This window comes from Urtica dioica, chromosome 8 (assembly GCF_054948205.1).
Source record: "Urtica dioica subsp. dioica isolate 48M chromosome 8, U.dioica_male_clone48M_v1_H2, whole genome shotgun sequence".
In the NCBI taxonomy this organism is placed as follows: Eukaryota; Viridiplantae; Streptophyta; class Magnoliopsida; order Rosales; family Urticaceae; genus Urtica; species Urtica dioica.
The window spans coordinates 48411322-48422858 of NC_142763.1; positions in this window are offsets into that span (position 1 = coordinate 48411322).

Below are 11537 nucleotides of genomic sequence, written 5' to 3' on the forward strand. Positions count from 1 at the left end.
TTTCAATAAAATTCTTATGAAATGAAATTAATTCACAAGGCCCAATGATCAAGTCATGGCCGAGTGAAACATGTCACAAAATGACCTTGTCAAAAAATTTATTGACATTCATTTCATCCTTTGTCTCAAAAGACAAAAATACCCTTTTAACTATTTTCGTTCTTGTTTTGGCTTAGCTTCCAGTTTAACTATTCATATCGATGTGATTCGTGACAGTGACCTCATGGACCCAAATGAACAAAGCTTTAGCTAAACACTTGGACTCAAAAGTTCACAAACCTTTTCCAAGTTTAGCTTAATGCCAACTGACTCCACTAAAGAGCTGACACTGAAAATCTCTCGGTTCAAATGAATTTATTTTCTACTCAAGAATTCGACCTAATTATGATGAGCGGATCCACTGAATATTATCTATGTTTACCCTTCATGAATGTCATCAGCTAGTCGGGATTTACTAAATTACCATTTTACCCTTCTAGCTGTTATTTCCTCAACTCCTTTGTCGCTTGTGAATAAGTTAGAAACAATGTATTGACGAGGAGCTAACAAGTCACATTGTTTCATCCAAATGAGTCAAGACTCAATTTGGACACTGGCCAGTTCATTTATTCACACTCCAAGGAACAAAGCATGAGGTGACATACATTGCATTTCAGCAATCTTGTACATGAATTCCATATCTATGAGAACTTCACAAAGTTACTCATGACAGACTCACAACTTAGTACTTCACCAATAGGCCTTGTTCGGAATCACATAGTGAGTCCGAACTTTGACTTTCTCAAATGAGAATACTAAGGTGTGAAATGGCATGTCTCATTTCAAGATTAAGGTAAGCATGATGCAATTCATACATAGTGACTTCGAGACATAAGAGGTTAAATGGTTTGTTCTTATCTTGTCTCTAGAAGTGCACTGGTCAATTCAGTACCTTCGGAAGATACCTAGAAGAACTATAGAGTTCCTAACTCTCAATGCCTCATAACCAGACATCATAGATTCTTCTAACAATCATACTGAGGTCAATAGTCCTTTGACCCTAAGATTGCGAATATATCGTTTTAAGCAAACTACGAAGAGTTTGTTCATGCAAATCTACATTTGTCTCTTCGTAAGTTGTTAAGTTTGTTTATGGACTAAAAGACTATGGTTTTATCATAAAGCTTCAGACAAGGAAGATTGAATGAACGTTTCAACTTTATTAATGAATGAATAGGCAATTACAAGCAAGAGTCTTCATGAGCCTTTATTACATCAAATGTTCAAAATAAAGACTACAACTCTTCTTGTGGGCACCATTGACAACAGTGCTCACCATCATTCCTTTCCCTCTTCCGTCCACGCCCTGGATGTAGCACATCCTTGCCATTGACTGGTCTCCCAGCATTGCGGCGATCCCCTTCTCGGTCGGGAACTTCATCATCAGATGGTACGTGGACGTTATGGCCTTCAACCGATTGAGAGTCGGGCGGCCGACGATGATATTGTATGCCGAGGGCTGATCAACGACGAGGAACGACACGATGTGGGTAACCTCGAGCCCTCCCGGGGTACCGAAGGTAACCGAGAGGTCGATAGCTCCCTCCGTCATGACCCTCTCCTCGGAGAAGCCGAAGAGCGGGGTCGAGATCGGGGTCGGTCTCATCTCGGATAGCTTCATCCTGTCCAACGCCGACTTGAAGATTATGTCGGCGGAGCTCTCATTGTCGATTAGGATTCTTCGGACGAGGTTGTTGGCGACAGGGGCAGAGACGACTATCGCGTCGTTGTGTGGATGGAGCACTCGTGCCGCCTCTTGGCCGGTGAGGAACATGGATTCGAACGGGGCCGGAGGAGGGGCCTCGTACGTGTGATTGATGTAGTGCGCTATTTTCCCTTGGGAAACTTCGCGCACGTACTTTTTCCTTTGCGTGGCCGAGTCTCCGAACTCCGGGCCGCCTAAGATCGCGCCCACGATGTGTAGTTGCGAGCTCTCCGGTTCTTCGATCGCCGCTCGGTCCGTGACGGTCACCGTCGCCGGACCTTTCTTTTCTTGCCGCGGGCGCTCCCCGTGCGCCGCGGCCATCCCGATCGTTCTAAGGACGTATTCCTTCAGTTTCCCATCTTGAATCAGGGCCTCAATCTGACGCTTGAGTTGATAGCATTTGGACGTCAGATGCCCGTGATCTTGGTGGTATTCACAGAACTTACTTCGATCCCTCTTGGCGGGATCCTTCGTGAGAGGAGTCGGACTTCCCAGCTTGTCACGGTGTAGAGCCAGGATCCGCTCCAGTGGAGTATTCAGAGGAGTAAAGGTCGAGAACTTTCGGAAGCTATCGACGGGCGGCGGCCTCGGCCCGGGGAGGGAGCGGCCGTTAGGGGCCTGGCCTCCCTTATTCCTCCTCTTTCGAGGGTCGGGACGATCTCCGTCCTGGTCGTCGCGGCGGCGACTACCCTGTCCTCATGACTTTCGGCCATCTCGGCCATCGAGATAGTCCTCGATTCCCATATACGTGCGGGCTCTCGCCATTAGCTCCGCCATGTCCCGTGGGACTTTTCCAACAATGGATTTGAGGAAGTCGCTCGTGCGTACTCCCTCGGTGATTGCCGTGATGGCGTCCTTATCGTCGAACCCTTCGACTTTGTGAGACTCCTTGGTGAAGCGGGCGAGGTATTGTCTCAGTGTCTTGTCTCTCCCTTGTCGGATGGAGAGGAGGTGGGTCTTCGACTTCTTTTGCGCCACGAGGGTGGCGAATCGAGCAAGGAAAGCCTCTCGCAAGGCTCGGAAAGACGAGATGCTCCCCGGCCTTAGGCTTCGGAACAACTCAAATCCTGACCCTGTGAGGGTCAGGCTGAAGGCCTAACAGAGGGTGGCGTCCGTCTGTCCTTGCATTGTCATCCACGTCTCGTAGTGTTGGATGTGGAAGTTTGAGTCCGTCCGTCCATCATAGGGAGGGATGGACGGTAGTTTGAAGTTCCCCACGCAAGGCTGCGCGAGGATTTGAGCGGCGAAGGGAGAGTATGATTCCTCAATCCCTCCGTACGGCCGTTGCCTCCCTGACTCCCTCATCTCGATGATTTGGTTTTGGAGGCTCTGAATCATCGTGACCATATCAAGCCCGTTAGTGGGACCGACCGTCGGGGCCACGGGAGTCACCGGTCGGCGCTCGTTGGACGCTTGATCCACGACATTGGCCTGAGGCCGGCCGAGAGTTGCCGCAGGAAGCGCGTCCCTCCGAGAGTTGAGCCTTTGGCGGAGATCCTTCCCTCGGGAGTTTCTCTGCGCCGTCAAGCGCTCTCTAAGGTCCACACTCGGTGCGTGGCGAGGCGAGGTCGCCCTTGGTCGAACCGTCCGGCGAGCGCTTCGGCTATCGGCCCCATCGTCAACCAGAGTCGCTCTCTCCTCGGCGAGGGGCCGTATCCGGCCGCCTCTTGAAACCGAGGGGGCGAGTCCTTGGGACTGTGACCGTACCTGTCGTCGCGCCGGTGGGGAAGGATCGGCCAATGCCCCATTGGACCTCTCGGGTCGTGTTTGAGCGAGGCTAGGAGTCGCCTCATCGGTCCTTGATTCCCCCACGTAGTCGGGGTCGGAGTCGTCTCGAGCGGATCGATCCTCGACGTCGTAGCCTAGGAGATTGGCGATGAGCGAGCCGTCAACGTTGGGACGGTCAAGGAGCTCCGCAAGCCGCCGGGCCGTGTCCTCTCGGAGTTCGGCCTCGGGGTCATTCACCGGGTCTTGGGGCTAGCTCTCGCTATCGCGAGGTTGCCCTTCAAGACGGTGTGTGAGGCGTCGGAGACCGTACCTCGAGCTCGTCGCTCGAGTACCCGCGGAGGTGGTGGGAATATGACTCATCTCTCGAGAGTCGTAGACGTAGTGAAATTGAGAAAATGGAAGGGAGAGCGTGCTAAGGTCGGTGGTCCCCTCCTTCTAGCGCCAAAATGTTGTCGCAGTTTTTCAGACTACGATTTAGGAGCCCAAAGTGGTTAGACCCAAGTCCAGACCAAGTGGTCTCACTTCGGCTCGAGCGTGTCGGACTTGATATCCCAAGTCGTCCCTTAGCTGTTGGTGGTGTTAATCTCGTCCAGGCACCTGTAAGTGTAAGGAAAGAGCTGTGAACTACAAAGGGAAAGCAGAGGGGGTGCCTCTGATTTCGTCTCCGACGCTCAACATTAGTAGGATTGAGGTGAAATATAGAGGGTTTAGCTGTTTAGAGGCCGAGACTTGAGAGAAACGAGCGCGGTACGAGTTCGGCAGCGTTTCAGTACTCAAGAATGGATTACGTGGACCAAGGGAGGGGCCTTGGTATTTATAGGCGACCAAAGGGGCATTTTGGGCATCCCCTTGGCCGAAGGCCGGGTCTGAGTCGGCCATGGAGGAAGGCCAGGTCTTAGTCGGCCATGGAGGAAAGCCGGGTCTGAGTCGGCCATGGAGGAAGGCCGGGTCTGAGTCGGCCATGGAGGAAGGTCGGGTCTGAGTCGGCCATGGAGGAAGGCCGGGTCTGAGTCGGCCATGGAGGAAGGTCGGGTCTGAGTCGGCCATGGAGGAAGGCCAGGTCTGAGTCGGCCATGGAGGAAGGCCGGATCTGAGTCGGCCATGGAGGAAGGCCGGGTCTGAGTCGGCCATGGAGGAAGGCCGGGTCCGAGTCGGCCGTGGAGGAAGGCCGGGTCCGAGTCGGCCGTGGCCGGGCGCCGGCTCCGAGTCGGCCGTGACTGGGTGCCGGCTCTGAGTTGGCCGTGTGTCAGGGGGGATCCTGGGACGGCTGATATCATGGCCGCTGTCGCTCTATCGGGCCGGAACGGACGGATAACAGTATGAGTTGAACTTTCAATGGTTATTTGAATTTCTTAATATTGAACTTAACGAATTTATGTCTCGCATGCGAAGTCTGTCCGCAACTGGGAAAATTCGAAGAAGAAGAAGACGAAGGCGAGACAATGGTCGCTTAGTTTTTTTGGTCATCGCTCGAGGAACGTAAGTCTCTTAATATTAATATGCAATATATATATATATATATATAATATATATATATATATATATATATATATATATATGTGTGTGATTCATATTTTAATGTTGAAAAATTACAGCGAAGGGAAGATGGGAGTATCGGCTCGGCTTTAGCGATATGGTCAGAAAAACACCATGACGCTAAGGGATCGTGGACGACGGACTTCGCGAAGTCGCAATTTGTAAATTATTTGTTTTATTTACTATATTTAATTATATAAATTATTCATATATGATAAGTTTTTGTTTTTTTTTCTTTGTGAAGGATCAAATCACCGCCCAGACGATAGATATGTTGCGGCAAGCGGAGGAGGAAAACACCGTGATCTCCCAAGAAGATGCAGAGATGTACGCGATGCGCGACGTTTTGGGAGTACGCAGAGACTGGGAAGTCGGTTTAGGGCCTTCGATCCCAAGGTCATCACTGGGTGTTGCCCAAGCGCTAGATAGAGGCTCGTCAAGTTCGTCATCTCAGACAGTTCCATTGGTTGCTGAGATGGGAGCTCAGATGGATGCCCAACAAGCCGAGCTGCAGGAGATGCGGCAACAGATCGCCTTCCTCACCTAGATGCACAACCAGCCTCCAACGACTCCCCAACCTCCGCCTGCGCCGCAACCAGTTGGCGCGGATGAGCAGACGCCAGGTTCCACGCCGGGTTCTACGCATGGTTCTATAGATTTCTTGCGAGACCATCCTTACGGAAGCGGTGGAACGAGCGGCAGTGCATCATGCAGCGGTGGACGAGGACGCGGAAGCGGTTCCCGAAGTTCTGGAAACTTATTTCGAATTCTACTATCGATAAGTTGTACAGGAAAAAAAATTATGAATTAATTTTTTCGTTTTTTTAGAATGAATTTGTATTTTTAATTAACAATTCACTTTTCAGAATATTATTTCTAATTTAGAACTTTGTTAATTGATTTTTATTTAATTTTAAATGAATTTTGATTTAATTTTCTAATTTCTGATTTTGTAATTTTTTTTAATTAAAATAACGTATTCGGTGCGACAATGTCGCACCGAATATGATGGCGGGAAGGATATTAGGTGCGACACTGTCGCTCCCAATATGAATTTACCCGCCAATTTCTATAAATTTGGCAGGAAAATAGCTTAGGCATTCGGTGCGACATGTCGCACCTGAAAGTGTCGCACCTAAAGGTATGCTTATTAGGTGCGACATGTCGCACCTAATGCCTTTAATGACAGACTTTTAGGTGCGACTTTTGACGTATTTGGTGCGACAATCGTCGCACCGGATGACTATTTTTGTCCTAGTGAGCTTTGTTCATTTGGATCCATGAGGTCACTGTCACAAGTAATATGGAGTAGGATTAGTTAAACTAGAAGCTAAGTCAAAACAAGAACGAGATAAGTTTTACGAAAATTGTCTAAAGGGTAATTTTGTCTTTTTGGACATAGGACGAAATGAATGTCAACAAATTTTTTGACATTGTCATATGATGACAAATTCCACTCAGCCATAACAAGATTTTTGGGCCTTGAGGATTAATTTCATTTCATGGAATTTTAGTTGAAAATTCTTAATGTGCCTTTCTTATGCTGTTATTAATAAATGAAGAAATATCTAGAAGCACCTTCTAGAAGTGTTGGCCGTCCAACCCAAGGAGAAAAGGGAGACCAATTTTGTACATTGATGTATGAAGACACTTGCCAAACGAAAAAAGAGGAAACGAATTTCCTCTACAAGGCAAGAGGGATTTCGGCCAACGAGAGTCAAGGGAGAAGCAAAACAAAAGATGAAACAAATCCAAGGCTTCTAGAAGCCATGTTGGCCGTGTGACTTAAAGAGAAGGAGGGAAAATTTTGCTCATGAATATGTGATATTCTACGGAAGAGGAAACTACCTTGTTGAAGGTAATTTCTCTCCTATAAATAGGGCCCTCATTCTCATTGTTTTCTCATCCCAAAGTTTTAGAGATTGCGAGCTTCTCTCTCTAGACTTGGCCGCCCCCTCTCCCTCTCTCTCTAGTTCTTTTCGTTTTGGTTTTGGCACCTAGGTACACATTTGACCTAGTGTTTTAGCTCTTCGACTCTTAGACTTGCTCTTGAGTCATCGTGTTTAAAAGTGCCCACACACTAATTCCTTCTTATCTCGAGTGATTTATGTGATAGAAACTTTCGTGATTATTCGAGTTCCCGAAGAACGAAAAAAGACGAGCTGCGTGGGGAGACGAACGTTTCAACCTTCCTAACGCTTCTCAACGTTCAAGCTTCATAAAGGTTAGTAAACGAGTAATGCTCTTTAATAGTTTTAATTTAGATATAAACATGCGCTTGCTCTTTGTCTAGTTTAGTAAAATCATTTTACTTGTTTAAAAGAAAATTTTTCCGCCGCTTGCTCGAAGCGTTAAATCTTTTCTTAACCCTAGATCAATTCCAAGAAATGGTATCAGAGTGATGGTCAAAGATATGCATGTACATGTGATTAAAACTATGAGCTTGAAAATCGTTTTCGAAAGATTACTCGTTTTTTGATAAGTTAGGATCGTTACCTTAGATTTTTTTTTAATTTATTGCTAGTGCCTTTAAATTAAAAATCAGTTTGATTTTCTATGATTTTAGGATGTTATTAAAATACATTCGAATCAGTTCTAAAAGTTTTAATTTTTTTATAATGAAAAACGTGTTTTTAAGTTTGCGAAATTTCGTGTAATTTTGTGACTAGTTGTATTGTCTTGCTAGTTTCGTTTATTTACTCGTTTCATTTTATGTTTGTTGTTATTTACTTTTATACTATGTTATTACCATGTTAATAAAACACATATAAAAGCTTTAACAACTCTCTAAATCGTTCCGTTACACTCGATTCTTTTGCACTCAAGTCCAAACTTTAATTATTTCCAGTTTTCTTCGAGCTCGAGAAAAACCCACAGTAAAAGTGGCATAACTCTATACTCAGAATTCGAAATTTAATGATTTATGAAAAAAATTAAATGTAGTTTGTCCTCTTTCCAATGGAATTGATTTTAGGTCAAAAGGACGTTGGAGCCGCCAGTTATGGCGATTTTACTATGAGGTGTGCGGCTATTCCAAACGTCCAGTTTTTTAGAATTTTAGAATTCCGGATTTCAGACCCCACTCCATGAGTTATAGAACTCTAATGAGAAAACTTCCTTGATAAAATTTTTTTATTTATAAGATAATAAACATAATGTGAAAGATTAAAATGTGTTTTTAAGTTTGAGAAAATTTCGAGTATTTTGTGACTAGTTTTCTTGTCTTACTAGTTTCATTTATTTACTTGAATCGTTTTATGCTTGTTATTATTTCTTTTATACCATGTTATTACCTTGCTAATAAAACACAAATAAAAGCTCTAACAACTTCTTAAAACGTTCCGTTACACTCGATTCTTTTTCGCACCTAAAAAGACCGAACTTTAATTATTTTTTTTTCTTTGAGCTGGAGTAAAATCCGCAGTAAAAGTGGCATAACTCTCTGTTCATAAATCGAAATTTAATGATTCTTGAATCAAATTAAAGGTCTGTCTGTCGTCTTTCCAATGCCATCGGTTTTGGGTCATAAAGACACCGGAGCTGCCAGTTATGGTGATTTTACTCCGAGGTGCGCGGCTGTTCCGAAAGTCTAGTTTTTTAGAATTCTGGATTTTCAGCCCCACTACCATGAGTTATAGAACTCTAATGAGAAAATTTTCTTGAGAAAAAATGTTTTTCATAAGATTATAAACATGATGTGTAAGATTAAAATGTTTTGATTTTTGAAAATTTAACTTGAAATTGAATTTTTACAAAACTAGTTTGAATTTTGAAAAACCGTTTTTATTACTCATAGATAACGATGTGGGTAAATTATCTGAAGTTAAGGTCTGGTTAGGAAAGCAATTCGATATGAAGGATCTAGGAGAGGCTGCGTACATTTTCGGGATCCAAATCTTTCGAGATCGGAAAAGCCGGACCCTGTCGCTCTATCAAGCATCTTATATTAATAAGGTGATGGATCGCTTCTCGATGAAAGAATCCAAGAAGGGCCAAACACCCTTTAAGCATGGAGTCTCACTCTCTAAGGACAAGTCTCCCAAGACTGCACAAGAGATTGAAGAAATGAGGAAAGTTCCTTACGCCTCTGCTGTGGGAAGCCTCATGTATGCTATGCTTTGCACTAGACCTGACATCTGTTTCGCCATTGGCGTAGTTAGCCGTTTCCAATCAAACCATGTACCCGAGCACTGGATTGCTGTTAAGCATGGTCTTAAATATATTCGAAGAACTAGGAACTTGATGCTTACATACTCAGGTACTGACTTGACTATGACGAGATATACCGACTCCGATTTTCAAGCGGATAAGGATCCCAGGAAATCCACTTCAGGATCTGTGTTCATCCTTAATGGTGGAGCTGTTGTGTGGAGGAGTATTATGCAATCTTGCATTGCTGACTCCACAATGGAAGCAGAATATGTGGCTACTTGTGAAGCATCCAAAGAAGCTATATGGCTTAGAAAATTCCTTAAGTATTTGGAAGTTGTTCCAAACGTCGACGAGCCCATGACCCTTTATTGTGATAATAGTGGGGCTGTCGCTAACTCAAAGGAACCTCGAAGCCATAAGCGCTCTACACATATTCCTACTCGATGTGATTCGTGACAGTGACCTCATGGATCCAAATGAACAAAGCTTGAGCTAAAATACTTGGACTCAAAATTTCACAAACCTTTTCCAAGTCTAGCTTAATGTCAACTGACTCCACTAAAGAGTTGACACTGAAAATCTCTCGGTTCAAATGAATTTATTTTCTACTCAAGAATTCAACCAAATTATGATGAGCGGATCCACTAAATATTATCAGTGTTTACCCTTCATGAATATCATCAACTAGTCAGGATTTACAAAATTACCATTTTACCCTTCTAGCTGTTATTTCTCAACTCCTTTGTCGCTTGTGAATAAGTTAGAAACAATGTATTGACGAGGAGCTAACAAGTCACATTGTTTCATCCAAAAGAGTCAGGACTCAATTTGGACACTGGCCAGTTCATTTATTCACACTCCAAGGAACAAAGCATGAGGTGATATACATTGCATTTCAGCAATCTTGTACATGAATTCCATATCTATGAGAACTTCACAAAGTTTACTCATGACATTCTCACAACTTAGTACTTCACCAATAGGCCTTGTTCGGAATCACATAGTGAGTCCGAACTCTGACTTTCTCAAATGAGAATACTAAGGTGTGAAATGACATGTCTCATTTCAGGATTAAGGTAAGCACGATGCAATTCATACTTAGTGACTTCGAGACATAAGAGGTTAAATGGTTTGTTCTTATCTTGTCTCTAGAAGTGCACTGGTCAATTCAGTACCTTCGGAAGATACCTAGAAGAACTATAGAGTCTCCAACTCTCAATGCATCATAACCAGACATCATAGATTCTTCTAAAAATCATACTGAGGTCAATAGTCCTTTGACCCTTAGATTGCGAATATATCGTTTTAAGCAAACTACGAAGAGTTTGTTCATGCAAATCTACATTTGTCTCTTCGTATTTGGTTTGTTTATGGACTAAAGACTAATGTTTTATCATAATGCTTCAGACAAGGAAGATTGAATGAACGTTTCAACTTTTATTAATAAATAAGCAATTACAAGCAAGAGTCTTCATGACACTTTATTACATTAAATGTACAATATAAGGATTACAACTCTTCTTGTGGGTACCATTGACAACAAACTCCCACTTGACTCAAAGAAGATGTGTGTAGTCCTGCATGCCTAATCCCTCTCGATGTTGGTCGAAGACCTTGTTCGCTAGGGCCTTTGTGAATTGATATGCTAGGTTGTCCACCGTTGAGATCTTCTTCACTTCCACGTCTCCGGGCTGCACGATCTCTCGAATCAAATGGTATTTCCTCTCGATATGCTTAGAGTGCTTATGGCTTCGAGGTTCCTTTGAGTTAGCGACAACCCCACTATTGTCACAATAAAGGGTCATGGGCTCGTCGACGTTTGGAACAACTTCCAAATACTTAAAAATTTTCTAAGCCATACAGCCTCTTTGGATGCTTCACAAGCAGCCACATATTCTGCTTCCATTGTGGAGTCACCAATGCAAGATTGCTTAATACTTCTCCACATAACAGCTCCACCATTAAGGATGAACACAGATCCCGAAGTGGATTTCCTGGAATCCTTATCCGCTTGAAAATCGGAGTCGGTGTATCTCGTCATAGTCAGGTCAGTACCTTCGTATGTAAGCATCAAGTTCCTAGTTCTTCGAAGATAGGTTGAAGATAGGGCAACCTAACGAAAGTCTTATCGTCCTCGGGACTATAGAAGATGAAACCTTTGGTTTCCTTTGGATATCCCACAAACAGGCACAATTCTGACCTACTAGCCAACTTGTAAGTCTTTTGCCTTAGCACATGTGCAGGGCAACCTTAAATTCGGATGTGGCCCAAACTTACTTTACGGCCAGTCCATCTTTCATAAGGAGTACCAGGAACCGTTTTAGATGGAACTTGGTTTGGAATGTAAGCGGCTGTTTCGAGGGCATATCCCCAAAAG